Below are 17,830 nucleotides of genomic sequence, written 5' to 3' on the forward strand. Positions count from 1 at the left end.
CCTTCCAGCCTCAACAGAACAAGAGGACACAGTCTCACAGTCTGCTCTCAAGCTGCGCCAGGGGAGGCTTAGACTTGAGGTGAGGAGAAAGTTCTTCACTGAGCAAGTTGTTCATCATTGGAATGTGCTGCCCAGGGAGGTGGTGGAGTCACCATCCCTGGAGGTGTTCAAGAGGAGATTGGATGTGGCACTTGGTGCCATGGTCTAGTCATGAGGTCTGTGGTGATAGGTTGGACTCAATGATCCTCGAGGTCTCTTCCAACCTTAGTTATACTGTGATACTGTGAGACAGTCTCAAGCTGTGCCAGAGGAGGTTTAGGCTTGAGGTGAGGAGTTCTTCCCAAAAAGAGTAATTAGCCATGGGAATGTGCTGCCCAGGGAGGTGGTGGAGTCCCCATCCCTGGAGGTGTTAAAAAAGGATAGGATGTGGCACTTGGAGGCATGGTTTGGTTGTCAGGAGGTGTTAGGTATTGGGTCATAGGTTGGACTTGATCTCTGGGGTCTTTTCCAACCAGGTTGATTCTATGATTCATATTAAATCAATTAGGTCCTTCACAACCAAAAGTTACTTGCTGTGTCATGCAGTTGGTTTCATGCTCCATTGCTTGCTGTTACAGTATTGAATACTTGAGACAAAGCAGTAAGTTTTAGCACTAGATGGATCACTGAACAAATGGAATGGTCTCCAATGAGCAGCTTCTCTCAAAAAGATCCAAACACACAAACAAAAACCAACCAGAGGCTGCAGCACTTTCACATTTGCACTGCCAGCTGCTGAGCAGAAACCTGTTTCAGCAAGAGGAGTGACTCAAAGCAGGTATGACACTGAGCTGGAACAATTACATTACAGCCTATTCCTGAAACCCTAGTGGCAAAGATTACCAAAACAAAAGAGAGAAAAATCTGCTCTACGAGAAACACCAAGAAGGGGTTGCAGAAGACACTTTGTGTGGCCAGCAGGAGCAAGGAGGTCATTCTGCCCCTGTACACTGCACTAGGTAGGCCATGGCTTCAGTACAGTGTCCAGTTCTGGGCCCCTCAGTTCAGGAAAGATGTTGACTCGCTGGAAGGTGTCCAGAGAAGGGCAACAAAGCTGGGGAGGGGTTTGGAGCACAGCCCTGTGAGGAGAGGCTGAGGGAGCTGGGGTTGTTCAGCCTGGAGAAGAGGAGGCTCAAGGCAGACCTTATTGCTCTCTACAACTGCCTGAAGGGAGGTTGTAGCCAGGTGGGGGTTGGTCTCTTCTCCCAGGCACCCAGCACCAGAACAAGAGGACACAGTCTCAAGCTGTGCCAGGGGAGGTTCAGACTGGATGTTGGGAAGAAATTCTTCATAGAGAAAGTGATTTGCCGATGGAATGGGCTGCCCAGGGAGGTGGTGGAGTCCCCATCATTGGAGGTGTTTAGGAGGAGACTGGATGGGGTGCTTGGAGCCATGGTTTAGTTGATTAGATGGTGTTGGATGATAGGTTGGACTCGATGATCTTGAAGGTCTCTTCCAAACTGGTTTATTCTGTTCAGAAGGAGAGAAGCACAGAGAGAAGGCTACAATCCAGTGGCCACAGAACAAGAGGCAGCTGACGCTTAGCAGAAGGACACCTCACATCACCAACTGTTTTATAACACACAGAAGACAGAGAAGGTCTAAGGGGCTGCAGAGGTGACCTTAAGCCTAACAGTTTGTAATTTATGGCTAGCTTGAAAGTAAATAGCCAGGAAGGGGTTGGTCTCTTCTCTCTAGCAACCAGCATCAGAACAAGAGGTTACAGTCTCAAGCTGTGCCAGGGGAAGTTTAGGCTCGGGGAGAGGAGAAAGTTCTTCACAGAGAGAGTCATTCATCATTGGAATGTGCTGCCCAGGGAGGTGGTGGAGTCCCCATCCCTGGAGGGGTTCAAGAGGGGGGATTGGATGTGGCACTTGGTGCCATGGTCTAGTCATGAGGTCTGTGGTGACAGGTTGGACTCAATGATCTTTGAGGTCTCTTCCAACCTTGGTGATACTGTGATAAATAATTAAGATGTGAAGGTTTTCAATTGTAATGCCTCTATGCTTAAATCTTTCTGTCTACACAGAGGAAGCTGCTAAAGCTTCCTGCATTGCCAAGAGCCAGGCTCTCCTTGGTAACACTGTCAATACAGTCCAAACTTGTAAACACAGCACAAACTCTGAAGGGAGTGCAGGCAGATTTCCCATTACAGATCACAAGAGTCCCAGAGTATTTCAAAGGGCCAAAGCAAATAAATGAACCCAAACAAAAAAATAATTATTCTAACCACTTATTTCCATATCTAAGCTTTGTAAATGTGGCTGGTGGTGGATACAGAAAGGCAGCACTGTCCTACTGTCATCTGCAGCAGAACAAAAGCCACTATTCCAAGCAGTCCCTTATGGAAAGGCTGTCCAGGGAGGTGGTAGAGTCAACGTCCCTGGAAGTATTCAAGAGAGCTGTGGACAGGGCACTTTGGGACATGGTTTAGTTGGCATGGTGGTGTTGGGTTCATGGTTGGACTTGAGGATCTTCTATAGTATCATAGTATCAGTCAGGGTTGGAAGAAACCACAAGGATCATCTAGCTCCAACCCCCCTGCCATGGGCAGGGACACCCCACACTAGAGCAGGCTGCCCAGAGCCTCATCCAGCCTGGGCTTAAACACCTCCAGGGACGGGGCCTTAACCATCTCTCTGGACAACCCATTCCAGGGCTTCACCACTCTCATGGGGAAGAACTTCCTCCTCACATCCAGCCTGAATCTCCCCACCTCCAGCTTCATTCCATTCCCCCCAGCCCTATCACTCCCTGAGATCCTGAGCAGTCCCTCCCCAGCCTTCCTATAGCCCCCTTCAGATACTGGAAGGCCACAAGTAGGTCACCTCTGAGCCTTCTCTTCTCCAGACTGAACAGCCCTAACTCCTTCAGTCTGTCCTCATAGGAGAGGTGCTCCAGCCCTCTGCTCATCCTCCTGGTCCTTCTCTGGACACCTTCCAGCACCTCCAGAGCCCTCTTGTAATAGGGGCTCCAGAACTGGAGGCAGTACTCCAGGTGGGGTCTCACCAGAGCTGAGCAGAGGGGGAGAATCACCTCCCTTGCCCTGCTGGCCACACTTCTCTTGATGCAGCCCAGGATCTGATTGGCTTTCTGGGCTGCAAGTGCACATTGAGAGCTCATGTTGAGCTTCTCCTCCCCCAGCACCCCCAAGTCTCTCTCCTCAGGGCTGCTTTCCAGCCAGTCATTGCCCAGCCTGGATTTATGCCTGGGATTGCCTTTTGTCTTTTCCAATCTTAATGCTTCTACTAGGAAGGACATAGACTTGATGGAGCAGGTCCAGAGGCCAGCCACAAAAATGACCAGGGGACTGGAGTAGCTCTGATACAAGGACAGGCTGTGGGAGCTGGGGGTGTTCAGCCTGGAAAAGAGAATGCTCCAGGGAGACCTAATAGCAGCCTGCCAGTACCTGAAATGGCTACAGGAAGGATGGAGAGAGACTGTTTGCAAAGGCCTGCAGGGACAGGACAAGGGGCAATGGCTTTAAGCTGGAGTAGAGCAGATTTAAATTGGATGCTAGAAAGAAGTTCTTTACTATGAGGGTGGTAGAACACTGGAACAAGTTGCCCAGGGAGGTGGTTGAGGCTCCTTCCCCGGACATACTCAAGGTGGGGCTCAACAAGGCCCTGGGCAACCTGATCTAGCTGAGGATATCCCTGCTGACTGTGGGGAAGTTGAACTCAATGAGCTTTGGAGGTCTCTTCCAGCCCAGACCATTCTATGGTTATTCCACTTCCTGCCTTGCACTGCCAACTCAAATTAGTAAGTGCAGAATTCCATTTAGCAGTGGTGAGACACTGGAACTAGTTGCCCAGAGACACTGTGCATGCCTCACCCCTGGAAGTGTTTAAGACCTGGCTGGAAAAGGTTTTGAGCAAGCTGGGCTAGTGGAAGGTGTCCTTGTCCATGGCAGGGATGTTGGAACTGAATGATCTTTAAGGTCCCTTCCAACCCAAACCATTCTAGGATTCTCACCTTTCATCAAAATCTCCTTCTCTACCCCTTCCCTCCCTTCTCCATTGCTATCCAGCCACTTGACATAGCAAATTGTGTAGAGGAAAAGAAAAGCAACTTGTTCAGGACTAAATCTGGAGTACTAATTCTGGAGCCCCTATTACAAGAGGGATCTGGAGGTGCTGGAAGATGTCCAGAGAAGGACCATGAGGATGATCAGAGGGTTGGAGCACCTCTCCTGTGAGGACAGACTGAAGGAGTTGGGGCTGTTCAGTCTGCAGAAGAGAAGGCTCCCAGGTGACCTCATTGTGGCCTTCCAGGATCTGAAGGGGGCTACAAGAAGGCTGGGGAAGGACCTCTCAGGATCTCAGGTAGTGATAGTGCTAGGGGGAATGGAATGAAGCTGGAGGTGGGGAGATTCAGGCTGGAGGTGAGGAGGAAGTTCTTCCCCATGAGAGTGGTGAAGCCCTGGAATGGGTTGTCCAGGGAGGTGATTGGGGCCCTGTCCCTGGAGGTGTTTAAGGCCAGGCTGAATGAGGCTCTGGGCAGCCTGCTCTAGTGTGGGGTGTCCCTGCCCATGGCAGGGGGGTTGGAACTAGATGATCCTTGTGGTTCCTTCCAACCCTGACTGATACTATGATACTATGAAATCCATGGTGCTCACTCGACTGGCACCCAGACTAAACTAGGGAGTTTATGTTACTCCTGCTCACAAAAGCCCTCTGTTACACTTCTCTATTCCACACTCCATCCATGACTGCACTACTTTATCCTCCTCCAGGGTAAATGGTCCTATGATAAAACCCACCTTATCTTCTTTCTCTGATGAAGACAAATCACGATGTGTATCACGCCTCGCTGAGAAGCTTCCCCAGTGTACCGAGCTGCCTCCATCTGCCTGAAATGAGAGAGCAGCTTGTGTCATGCCCTATGTGTTCAAACTGAGCCCACTCCCACCTCAGTGTCCAAGATGTCAAAATGAGTAGTCTGAATACTTAACCTACAGTTGCCTTCAGAGAATTTCCCACATTTGAGAGACAGGATGCATGCAGGTATGTGCTTGTGTACACACACACACACACCCCCCCATGCACACACACCTGGGGTAGGGCTGTGCTATTCCACAGCCAAACACCATCCTGCATTTTCCAGCCAGTGGCTATTCCTAGGAATTCTTTAAAATAGGTTGCCATGAGGCTCTCACATAGATGCATTTAGCTTCTGAATGGAGGCAGGGATTCCCAGTGAACCCAGAAGATGGGAGAACTCTATTGCATAGAGGTGAAACTGCTCTGAACCAAGAACCACAGAATCATAGAACCAGTAAGGTTGGAAAAGACCTCAGAGATCATCAAGTCCAACCTATTACCTAACATCCAGCACCTCCTGACAACTAAACCATAGCTCCAAGTGCCACATCCAATCCTCTTTTGAACACCTCCAGGGATGGGGACTCCACCACCTCCCTGGGCAGCTCATTCCAGGGGCCAATTACTCTTTCTGGGAAGAACTTTCCTCTCACCTCCAGCCTAAACCTCCCGTGGCACAGCTTGAGACTGTGTCCTCTTGTTCTGGTGCTGGGGGCCTGGGAGAAGAGACCAACCCCCACCTGGCTACAACCTCCCTTCAGGGAGTTGTAGACAGCAATGAGGTTTCCCCTGAGCCTCCTCTTCCCCAGGCTAAACACCCCCAGCTCCCTCAGCCTCTCCTCACAGGGCTTGTCCTCGAGACCTCTCCCCAGCCTCATTGCAAGCAGGCTCACTGCTAAATACTGTTTTCCAAACAACAAAATCATGCAGTCCCAAAATCATCTCAGTGTAGACAAAAGTCATATTGTCCTTAGCAAGAGCTAGCAGCAAGTATGCCTCTTTCAGGACACATGGTTTGTTGTGTTTTTTTTCCCCAGCAGTTTGTGAAACTCACATATGAGTGATTCCAGCCCTAACACTTGCAGGCACCAATGGCTTAATTATTTAACAGCTCCTGGACTGCTGATATTTCCAGCCTGTGGACTTAGTTACCAGCTCAGACCTTGGGAATTGTGTTACCGAAAACAGATGATTAAATAATGAAATGCAGGCTTTGAAAAGCCTCTGAGATGTTTACCTTTAGGAATAAGAGCAGCATTAGGAGAATTCTCATAAAATATTGAGTGAATTAAGGGACTTCCTTTTTCTGTATGTGGAGGTTACATTTAAATCCCCTCACTGCACAGCAGCCTTAGGCAACACAACCTGACTTGACATGCTGTTGCCTTGAAAAGGATGAAGAAGTCAGGTTTCTCTACATGAAAGGCAGGCAGGACTCTTCCTTCTACTCTTGGCTTGTTCTCTAGGCTCCCCAGTTGAGTAGGGCTGTAGTGATTGAACTGAAAACCCTAAGAAGACTTTGTCTGACTTTCCACTGGATTTTAAGGGTGTGTGTGTTTGTTTTCCGGCATTGAAGCTACAGCAGAGGTAACCTGTGTTTGTGAAGCTCATAAGTGAAGCAGCCTTAAGCCATGTCAAGCCCTACAAGCCTTTGTCAGAGCAAGAGGTCCTGGCCATCAGTGAACACACAAAGAGACTGAAGGCCTGCAGGGTCATTTGCTAAGTCAGACAGCGTTGGGGAAAGTAGAGAAAAAAACCCAGGCTGCTACTGAATCTCAAAAAGCTCTCTTTGAGAGTCAGCAGGAAAGAAAAACAGCAAGAGGAATTTTGCAAATACATTCTCCCTTCCCTATTTTAATCTTCAAAACCCTTCCCAGTGGTAAGGAACACTACAACCCAGGCTTTGTCCAACTTGGCCTGAGACCTGTGCCTCGTTAGCAGCCATGCGAAGGTCGTGGATTCATGCACCATAGCCCCAGCCAACATCAGAGCTGCAGGCATACCACCTTCCCACATCTTCTGCTGACCATCCAATCCTCTCCCCAGATCACTCTCTTGTCAAATGCTGGCAGCCAGCTTGTGCCACTGCACCTTTTCCTGACACAGAAAATACTTGGCTGGTGTCGCTGAGCGATAAGGCACAGAATGGTGCCGGGATGCTCCCCGGTGCGGGCTGTCAGACTCCAGCTCTGCTTTCCCTATCTCCCTCAAGCCACCAAAGAGTGAGCTAAGTTTGGCTGGGAAGCTGGGTACCTTAGTGATAGTGACTGTGACAGCAATAGGTGACACAGCTGGAATAGTCTCTCTTCCTGACACAAAATAGGTCTTTGTCTCCTGATACAATAGAATAGAACAGGATAAACCAGGTTGGAAGAGACCTTCAAGATCATCACGTCCAACCCATCATCCCACACCACCTAATCAACTAAACCATGGCACAAAGCAGTCCATCAAGGGATTTGCAAGAGCAGTAGGTGCAAAATGATTTAGGTATCTGCAGATAGCCACAGGGCTTCTCCTTCTCCTGTGTGAGAGAATTTTATCTCACTGGGAAAGGCTGTGAAGGGATCTGTGACCTCTCCAGAACAACTTGCCTATGGGGTTAAAGTGAAGCCTCACAGCAACACAGAAATCCACTCCCCCTCATCTTCTCCCATGATGGCAGATCCCACACCTCAGCACAGGCTCATTGCTCACTCCTTACTGCAGACAAAATATCCTGGCATTTCATTGGGCAAAAGGTGGAGAGGTGATGTTTAAGGAAGGAGGAGTACAGCTTTCCTCCTGCTTATTGCTCTCCTAGACTGGTGTGGCAAGGCCTGTCCCCATTCCAGGGGAGGACAAAGGAGAGAGAAGCAGGAAAGAGCAGAGAAAATACCCCTGGACACCTCAGGGTATGGGACTTAGGCTGTGCCCAGCCTTGTAACTCGTGCTGAAGGCAATGCAATAATACAATCCTAGACATTCTGGTGCAGAAATACTCCAAAGTTCTTGGTGCCAGTTTTTGCCATTTTAGGTTTTAAGTTGGTATTTAGAGAGCCAAGAAGGTGTTTACTGACCCTCCAATCATTTGGAGGGGCTGTCTTCTAACCGTGTAACTTAGAGCTGGTTTCTTTCCTAGCTATAGTAAGTGCACCAGCAAAGATCCTGTGGTACTGCAGCACTGGTGGCTCTTATTCCAAGCCTCAGACAGGTGTGATGTTGATTGAAGACCAGTTTTGATGCAGAGATTTCCATGGCAAGAGTCCAGGCAACAGGATTTTGACCTGGCCTGTCTCTTCTGCACAGGCAAATACAAAACTTTTAAATCACTCCTGGGACAAACCATGAAGAGTTTAAACACAGCTTCAAAGCTTTACATGTGAAACCAGGGTTTACCACCTCTCCCCCTTGTGCTGACTCCCTGTGTCCACCTACATGCTGCAGCAACCCTTGTTCCAGTGAGGCCAAACTGAGTTTGACACTGAGTGAGTAATAAGCCAAAATGGTTTCCCTGGAAGCAAGCACTATTTGTTCCTACCTTGAAAGGTCTACAGCACAGAGAGAAAAAGCTAACACAAAGAGCTCCCTGCATATGTTTTCCCTTCACTATACCTCAACCTTGGCTGGCATGGAGCAGTCAATTCCCCTCATCCCAGCTAATCCTCATCTGCAATAGGGGATCAAAAGGCCTGAATTCTTCACTATGATTAAAAGATAGATAAGTAGGGAAAGCTCAAGGGAACCACTGCATAAGAGGATCTGTCTCTGTCTCTGGCACAGGGGAATGCCAAAGAGACAGTAGGACTTGTCAGAGCAGTCACCTTTCATTTCTATGGACATCTTGGTCACATCTTTTTCTGAATCCCTCATCATCTTTTGTTTTCCTTGTAAGAAGTCATTCCCAATACTTGTTCCTGTACAGTTGCTACTCCCATGACACGCTCCCTGTCAGATTTTGTCTCTGTACTCATCACCTCAGCCAGGATGTGGATTGTTTGGCACAGGATGTGTGACTTCCACAAGAGTCATTAATTCTTGATGTGTCTGCAAAGCTCTTGATCTTAGTCTTAGTCTTTTTAAGCAAACTTTTAAAAGGGGAAAAGGGAAAGGCAGGCTGCAACACTACTTCATCCTTTTGTTCACCAGCAGCAAAGGAAGCAATAGGCAAAACTGTCCCACCTCTACATGCCTGGGAAAATGAGGGAGAGATTAGAGAAACTCCCTAATTCTATTTCCAAGGGCTCCAAAGGCCACAATTATGGCTGGAGCTGTCAAGAACATTTAGGGTGCAGGGCAATTTCTTCACCACTTTCCAAGAAAGACACTGAGGGTTCCTAATCTTAAACACCACCAAGACACCTGGAAAAGCCATTAAATGCTAAGGGTGTCTCTCTCTCTCAGGAGCAGGGAAGTCATTCTGCCCCTGTACTCAGCACTGCTTAGGCCACACCTTGAGTCCTGTGTCCAGTTCTGGGCTCCTCAATTTAAGAAGGACATTGAGACACTTGAAGGTGTCCAGAGAAGGGCAATGAGGCTGGGGAGGGGTCTGGAGCACGAGGCTGGGGAGGGGATTGGACGTGGCACTTGGTGCCATGGTTTAGTAGTCATGAGGTGTTGGGTGACAGGTTGGACTTGATGATCTCTGAGGTCTTTTCCAACCTTGTTGATTCTATGATTCTATGAAATGAGGGCTTCAGGAGAAAAAGAATGTGTTATTTTCTAAATCAAAGTTTGTTTGTTTGTTTGTTTGGTAACAGGTGCAGCACCTGAATGGGAAGTTCCTGAGCCTTTTATTTGTAGATCTGTTTGGTAAGGTTTCTGTAATGCTTTGTGTATTGTTGTCTGATAAAAGCATCATGGATCCCTCCTCCCCCAGTCACTGGTGATCAGCTATGTACTGGGAAAGTGAAAGCAATTTTGAAGTATCTCATTGTGCTCTGTATCTGTCTGGGGTAGATAGAATTACACTGTTCTGGTGACAGTAAATGCTGTCTGTTTATACTTGAGATGTTTCCCCTGAGCTTTTGAAAGCTGTTGGGTTAGATCCTCGAAACAAGAACAGTTTTATTGGGTCTGGCATATGAGAAGACTTTAACCTGCATATATTGGGTCCAGATGGGGGCCAGAAGAATGATCAAGGGGTTGGAGCAGCTCTGCTACGAGGACAGGCAGAGGGAGCTGGGGGTGTTCAGCCTGGAGAAGAGGAGGCTCTGGAGAGATCTAATAGCAGCTTGCCAGTACCTGAAGGAGGCTACAAGATGGATGGGGAGAGTCTGTTTACAAAAGCCTGAAGTGACAGGATGAAGGGCAATGGCTTTAGGCTGGAGAAGAGCAGATTTAACTTGGATGTTAGGAACAAGCTCTTTATTATGAGGGTGGTGGAACACTGGAATAGGTTGCCCAGGGAGGTGGTTGATGGCCTTTCCCCTGAGGTATTCAAGGTGAGGCTCAATGAAGCTCTGGGCAACCTGATCTAGTTGAGGATGTCCCTGCTGACTGTGGGGAGGGCAGAGTGGATGAGCTTTGGAGGTCCCTTTGAGCCCAGACCATTCTATGCTCCAATGGGTGTGAAGGGTTAAGGGTTTGATTTAATGTATAAACACAGTCTGTACAATCTACAAGGGAAATCAGCCTGTGTCAATCTACTGTTGGACATTGGCTTCCTTACAGTGCAGCTAAAAAAAATAAGTCTGGAAAAATGTAATTGCACAAATAATCACAGATTCAGCCAGGTTGGAAAAGACCTCAGAGATCATCAGGTGCCACCTATTACCTAATACCTAACACCTCCTGATTAACTAAACCATGGCTCCAAGTGCCACATCCAATCCTCTGTTGAACACCTCCAGGGATGGTGACTCCACCACCTCTCTGGGCAGCACAGTCCAGTGGCAAATTACTCTTTCTGTGAAGAACTTTTTCCTCACCTGGAGGCTAAACTTCCCCTGGCATAGCTTGAGACTGTGTCCTCTTTTTCTGGTGCTGGGGGCCTGGGAGAAGAGATCAACCCCCACCTGGCCACAACCTCCCTTCAGGGAGTTGTAGACAGCAAGAAGGTCTCCTCTGAGCCTCCTCTTCTCCAGGCTAAGCAACCCCAGCTCCCTCAGCCCCTCCTCCTAGGGCTTGTGCTCCAAACCCCTCCCCAGCTTTGTTGCCCTTCTCTGGACATGTTCAAGTGTCTCAATGTCCTTCTTAAACTGAGGGGCCCAGAATGCATGATGCCAGCACGCCTGCTCGAATGAATTTAAAATACAAGAGGCACCACTCCATGCTTCACAGCATTTGCCTCCAAGAACTGCAGAAGTGGGAAGTGACCTGCAAGCCTAATAAACAGATGGCTTTATTTTTATTTCCTTTAATAATCTGGGCAGACAGTCTTCCTCTGTCAGAATCACAGCTATGCAGGATGAACCTTTGAACCATTGTTCAGTGTGGCCAGATATGTCTGAGAGTTGGGCCAAGACATTCTAGTGCTTCTCAACCTTTATTTCAGGCTGTGATTGACTGCTTGGTGGAGATTTGTCAAATATTTTCAGTGCTGGGTCTTCATTAATATGGATTAAATTAAGTAGTATGAACAGATGGTCACAGGAGAGGTGGGGGGGAAAAAACCCCAGCTCTTCTGATTAGCCAAGGAGAATCTTTTGTATTCCAGGGACTGTGGAGTGGGGCTCAGTCTAGATTTCTAAGCAGCACTGAGCTCCAAGGAGTTTGGGAACATGCTGTTGAATGTGTGTGGCTTCAGTTCTCACCCTTTGCAGAATCACAGAGTGATTGAGATTGGAATGGACTTTTGGAAGTCATCTGCTCCACTCCACCTGTTCCAGCAGGACCCTCCAGAGCCAGCTGCCCAGTACCATGTCCAGATGGCTTTCAGGTATCTCCAAAGTGCGAGACCCCACAGCCTTGTTGGGCAATAAATGTCAGTGCTCAGTCACCCTCACAGTATAAAAAACATCTCCTGCTGTTGGGAGAGCATCTCGTGTGCTTCAGTTAGAAGAGAATAGAGGAAGAGAATAGAAGAGGTTGGAAAAGACCTTCAAGAATCACTGAGTCCAACCTGTCACCCAACACTATCTAATCAACTAAACCATGGCACCAAGCATCCCATCCAGTTCATACTTTCTGCCTCTTGTGCTGGTACTGAGCATGAGTGAGAAGAGCCTAGCTCTATCTTCTTTCCACCTTCCTTTTAGGTATTCATATACATTGATAAGATCTCTCCTGAGCCTTCTCTTCTGAGCAGGACAGTCCCAGCTCTCTCAGATTTTCCTCACATGAGAGCTCCTCAGTTATCTTAGGGGCCCTTCACTGGACTCCTTCCAGTAGCATTCTCTCTTGGACTGGAGAACAGTACACACCACTCCAGGTGTGGCCTCACCAGTGGTGAGTATAGAATTAGAATGACAGAATTGTTTTGGTTGGAAAAGACCTCTGAGATCATAGAATCCAACTGTCAATACAGTCATAGAGTCCAATATGAAAAGGTTTGTTTTAAAGAAATGTTTCCAGCACTACAAAAAGCAAAACCTGCTTTGCAGGGTCAGCTCTAACCAGGTTCATTCATGCACAGACTAGCAATAAGTAGAGAGGAAGCATCACCATACTCACACACACAAATATTATGGTTGGAAAAGGCCTCTAGGATCCCAGGGAGGTGGTGGAGTCACCATCCCTGGAGGTGTTCAAGAGGGGACTGGATGTGGCACTTGGTGCCATGGTCTAGTAGTCATGACGTCTTGGGTGACAGGTTGGACTTGATGATCTTTGAGGTCTTTTCCAACCTTGTTGATTCCATGATTCTATGATCAAGTCCAACCATTACTGTTACTAGGGAGAAGAGACCAACACCTACCTGGCTGAAACCTCCCTTCAGGGAGCTGTAGAGTACAAGAATGTCTCCCCCTCAGCCTCCTTTTACCCAGACTAAACAACCCCAGTTCCTTCAGCTGCTCCCAAGACTTATTCTCAAGACCCTTCACTAGCTTAGCTGCCCTTCCTAACAATCTACTGCAACGTAACTCCTCCTAGCAGGACCCACCAAATAAATACACAACACACACTGAATAGATCATTATGAAGAAATGTAGGACATACATTTTACAACAAAATCAGCAGTGTTTTGTTTTTAGTAATGAAAGTCTGAGCTTCAGCCTTGCTGAGACTCTAAGCAGCCTACATTTGCTAACAGCTGATGCCAGATGCAGAGCCAGAGCATGACAGTGGTAATGGACAGGTGGATGCCAAGAACAAGCCACACAATGTCTGCTCTGGGACTAAAAAGTTACACAAATGGATGGGTGATAGGTTGGACTTGATGATCTTTGAAGTTCTTTTCCAACCTGGATCATTCTGTATTCTGTATTCTGTCTTGGGACACTTCTACTGCAACACCAGGGAGGAATTGTCCCCTCTAGCATCCCCAAAGAGAAAAAGATGGTAGCATGGTGGCAAAGAACAGGAGAGTCTAGGAAGGTAATATGCTCTATTCCCTGAAGTGGGGTAGCTTTGGGCAGCTTGCTTCTCTGCAAGAGCAATAAAATTCTTTCCTGCTTAAGGTGAAATTTGCCCCTAAGCTACCCAGGGGCTGCTATAGCACTGCACTGGCCTGAATCCAGACTATAAATAATTTGCTTTAGTTTACACCTTAAAACTTCATTGACTGTAACCTTTCAAAATAAACTGACTCACCTTGAAACAGTCACTGTCTGCCATCCTCATCATTTTCATAACATGATCACCTTAAAAAGAAAGAGCCAAACATGCAAACACATGTCACACAGAAAGCAGAGCTGAAATAATGGGCTTGCATCTTGTAAACACATGACAGCTTTTTCTTCCTGCTGGCTGTCCTTGCTTGCAGATAGCACAGGACTTTTATTTTGCTCATTTTCCAGTGGTCTGCTTTGGCAGCAGTAAATAAAAACTGTAGGTTTCTCAGCAGAGGTCCCTACCATAAATAAACCTTGCTTCCTGCTATTTCTTGTGTTTGATTAGCTAGAAATAATTGCTCTCCGTCTTGCATGGTCCATTATGGCTCTCTGCTCCCAAGACCTCCCGTTGGCCTGCCTTACAAAGGGCAAGAAATTGGCTCTTACAGTTGCTGACATGTGGCTGGTGAAATCCAAAGGGGAAGTCATGTAGTGGTGGTGAGCACATTAATCAGAGATGATGGCAAAATACCATTGTCCCTCGTTACAAGGAACAACTGAAGAGTCCACTCTGACTATCAACCAGGCTGGGTTTTCCTGCTTTTATCTAGGATAATAAACAGAGTTCATTATAAATACAAATGCAAAGGGCCAGGCTCCTCAACACAAGTTTAGATCAGGAGAGACACTGTTCAGGCCAGTGCAGGCAAGCTGGTATATTGGCATGAAAACCAATGAGCAAGTCATCTGTAGGCAATGAACAGGAATTTTGACAACACAGGCACATTTTGGTCTCCAGAAACTGGCCTGATTTTTCAAGCAATGCAAGCAGCATTTGATACCAGGGACACATCTGGGGCTTTTCAGTCTGGAGAAGACTGAGAGGGAAGTTAGTAAATGTCTATAAACATCTGAGGGCTGGGGGTCAAGAGGGAGGGGACAGGCTCTGCCCAGTTGCACCCTGGCATAGGACAAAGGGCAAAGGATATAAACTACAGCACAGGAGGTGCCACCTCAACATGAGGAGGAACTTCTCCACTATGAAGCTCACAGAGCACTGGAGCAGGCTACCCAGAGAGGTTGTGGAGTTTCCTTCTCTGGAGGCTTTCAAGCCCCATCTGGATATATTCCTGTGTGACCTGTGCTGGATTCTATAGTCCTGCTCTGGCAGGGAGGTTGGACTCAATCTCCAGAGATCCCTGCCAACCCCTAACATGATGTGAGCCTCTGATCTGTTGCCAAATCCCAATCACAGGCAGAATTGCTCCAGAAATGTACCCATGCAGAATTCTACAGAAGGAATTTCACATTGCCTCCTTTCTTTTCTCTTGCAACCTCCTTTTCTGTTTCCTTCAAGCATGAAGACATCTCAGTTTCCTTAGCCTTTCAGCCTTCAGTTAATCTCACACCTAGAACTTCTCAAAGCACAAAGAACAAAGATTACACTACGACACTGATTTTTCATCTGTGAAACAGTTAGTCCTGTGGACTTCCCAGTTTTCAGTTGATCCAAGTGTCCTGATCTCAGAGGGAATAATTTCTGTTGTTCCACTTAAACTATTTAGCATTGAACAACGTCCAAGCGATGCAAAATACCACAGGAACATTAATTACCACAGAATAAAACTTTAAATGATTACATGAACTCACTGGAGCACTCCTACAACTGGGGGGGGAAAAAAACCAGCTCTGAAACTTCTGTTGGAGCAGCCCAGCTGTCCCTGATGTTTTTCTAACCTCTGCATAATTTGAGTCCTAGAAGGGAAGAAGATGGAGAGAGGGAGAAGGGGCAAGTTGGTTTTTTGCTATACCCATGCTATCAAAAAATTATACCATCTGTACTACTTCCCTCCCTCCCCCCCTCCCAGAAGCAAAATATTCATCTGGGAAGACAGTTCCCATAGAAATCAAGCTCTGGTTGCATGCCCATTTCTTCCTGAATATTCCACCAGAGGAAAAGCAGTGTGGGGTCAGCTGGAAGCCATCACAGACAGTCAACGAACTGGATCAGCTCTGCCTCTTTTGCCTACCTTCCTTCAGCAGATTCTTGCCTTTTGGGAGTCCCTGGGAGAAAAGACAGAGACAAAACTTGATTTGGGCAGTGTCCTCAGCCTAGATCACCAGCAGAGTTTAACTACCTTGTAGTATTGCTTCTCTGATTGAGAACACAGGCCTTTAATCAGCGTAAAGGGAGGATTCACACGATAATGACTGGACAGAGGGCGCAATCACAGCACTACCTCTGCCAGTATAAACCAGTAGAAAGAGGCAAAATGCCTCTCAAAATACATTAAATCAAAAAAAAAGAGTAAGACCTGCTTCTTTTCCAAGCATTTAGCATCACTGTGTGATGGGTTTTCACTCCAGGTTTTAAGTGCAATTTGTTCCTGTGCATTAGCAGGGTTATAAACCTGTATGAATTTTATTCCCAGCCTGATAGACTTTAAGCCTATAATCCTGCCAAGAAAAACATTTCACATTCACTGCAGTAAACAAGAGCTCTGCAAATGTAGAAGGAAGTCATTTACCAGATGTTACTATTTGTCTTACGAGCCTGTCTTTGACTTTTGCTTATTTTCTCTTGACCTTGTAAGGCTTCTCCCATACACACTTGGCACAGAAAAACAAAATGTGAAACCTCTGAAAGCCAGCTCTTAGCCAGCTACAAATTTCCTTAAGGCCTGAGACATGTATCTTTTTGGGGTGTCAGAAGAACCCCTCACAGCATTCGACCACCACAAGAGGATCGCTGTGCTGTGTTCCTTGCTCCTCTATACGCCATAGGCCTTCACTCTTCACTTGCAAGGCTCCTTAAGGTACTGAACAAATCAACCAAATAACACCCCCCCTCAGAACTGCAGCCCAATCACCTCAGTCAGCATCACAGCAAGGAGAGATGGTCTGTGCTTTACTTAGGGCAGTTATACCCTTGCTGCTCTTAATGGAAGAGCCTGGAACAACAGTATCAGTAATCCAACAGCTCAATGCAGAGATTTCCATTTCAGACATAAACCAACGTTCTCCCTTTTCCTTCCTAAATAAACAGGAGACTGCTGGTGGTCGTAAAGCTACTCAGCACATGAAATGCACATGGGCACTTACTGATGCATTTGTTCACACACATCCAAGCACTCAGCACAAATTCCTGCGGCGTTAGCTAAACATCGAGGGTCTTGCATGGATCACTTGCAGGACGCCTTTCACCGGACTGAGAATCTTCCTCTTGCTCCAAGATGGAACCAGCACACACCACCACTGAAGTCACTGAGCTTCTGAAAGCACTGAGACAATTCCAAACCCCATTAAAAACTAGTATCACAGTGTCACAGCACAGGTTGGAAGGGACCTCCAGGGATCATCAGGTGCAACCCCCCCTGCCAGAGCAGGATCACCCAGGGCAGTCTGCACAGGAATGCATCCAGATAGGTTTTGAATGAGTCCAGAGAAGAAGGCTCCACAACCATTCTGGGCTGCCTGTTCCAGTGTCCAGGGTGGTCTGAAAGCAGCTGCCACAAGCAGAGGAAGAAAGTACAGAACAAGCAAGCTGCAAAAGGCACTTTCTTCTGCCTTCTGATTTGCCTGCGCTCTGCTTTTGCCAGCTGCATTTTAGCAGCTCCCAAAGAACATGCGGAGGGGGGAGGAGAACATGCTGCTGTTTAAGCTGTATGCAGAAGATAGGATTTAACTTTTAGCACTTCTTCTGTTATCACACTCCTTTCTTCTCTCCCAAATGCCTCCTAAAAATGTTTAATAGCATGGGAAAAAGAGAGCTGAAACACAAAGCAGGAACCATCTGGAGCCCCAGATCCTTATGTGCAATGGTATTAAAAGGACATTTCCCTCCATGACTGCAGTGAACAAAGGGGCAACTGGTCCAGAGCTGCACTTGTGAGATGGATGGGAGGAGATCTTGCCCCAGATTTCTTGTTGCTGGTTGACAATAGAGAAGTAGCCCTCAGAAGCAGCTTTGCCACATGCCACACTCAGCTTGAGTCGTTGAGGCCGAGTCCCAGCCCTTTGGTTTTGCCCAACCCTTACAAAATGGTGGAACTAAAGAGAAAGCAGAAAAAACTGAGCTCAAAATCAGCCCAGGCAACAAACAAGACACAGCTGGACTAAAGGAATAGCCTAATTCAGCAAAAATGCTCTGACCAGGAGTGTAACCATGGGGCCAGCCACTGGACACAGCAGCAGCAGCAGCAGAGAGAGATTCCCATGTATTGCATCCAACAGGCCACCACCAGAAGCAAAAACATCCCATTTGGGACCAACACACTCAGTCAGCTGGGGCTGTGAATCATAGCAGAGGAAATCCAGGTCTGTATGTATTTGAGG

The 17,830-nt window shown here is 47.3% G+C and overlaps 2 long non-coding RNA genes across 3 annotated transcripts; both read right to left on the reverse strand.

Annotated features, from left to right (window-relative positions):
* Positions 1–4,807: 4,807 nt before the first annotated feature.
* Positions 4,808–15,196, reverse strand: LOC137449032 (uncharacterized). Of its 2 annotated transcripts, XR_010989303.1 has the most exons (5): positions 15,146–15,196; positions 14,809–14,910; positions 13,943–14,102; positions 13,536–13,585; positions 4,808–4,891 (listed from the first exon to the last, which is right to left on the reverse strand). It is a non-coding gene; the product is annotated as an uncharacterized lncRNA (long non-coding RNA). The 2 variants fall into 2 exon arrangements; XR_010989302.1 differs by lacking the exon at positions 15,146–15,196 and having other exon boundaries at positions 14,809–14,976.
* On the reverse strand, positions 15,185–16,612 carry LOC137449033 (uncharacterized). The gene is made up of 3 exons (XR_010989304.1): positions 16,598–16,612; positions 15,526–15,559; positions 15,185–15,250 (listed from the first exon to the last, which is right to left on the reverse strand). It is a non-coding gene; the product is annotated as an uncharacterized lncRNA (long non-coding RNA).
* Positions 16,613–17,830: the final 1,218 nt, after the last annotated feature.

Source organism: Melanerpes formicivorus, unplaced genomic scaffold (assembly GCF_026170545.1).
Source record: "Melanerpes formicivorus ecotype bairdi unplaced genomic scaffold, bMelFor1.0.p_v2 SCAF_27, whole genome shotgun sequence".
In the NCBI taxonomy this organism is placed as follows: Eukaryota; Metazoa; Chordata; class Aves; order Piciformes; family Picidae; genus Melanerpes; species Melanerpes formicivorus.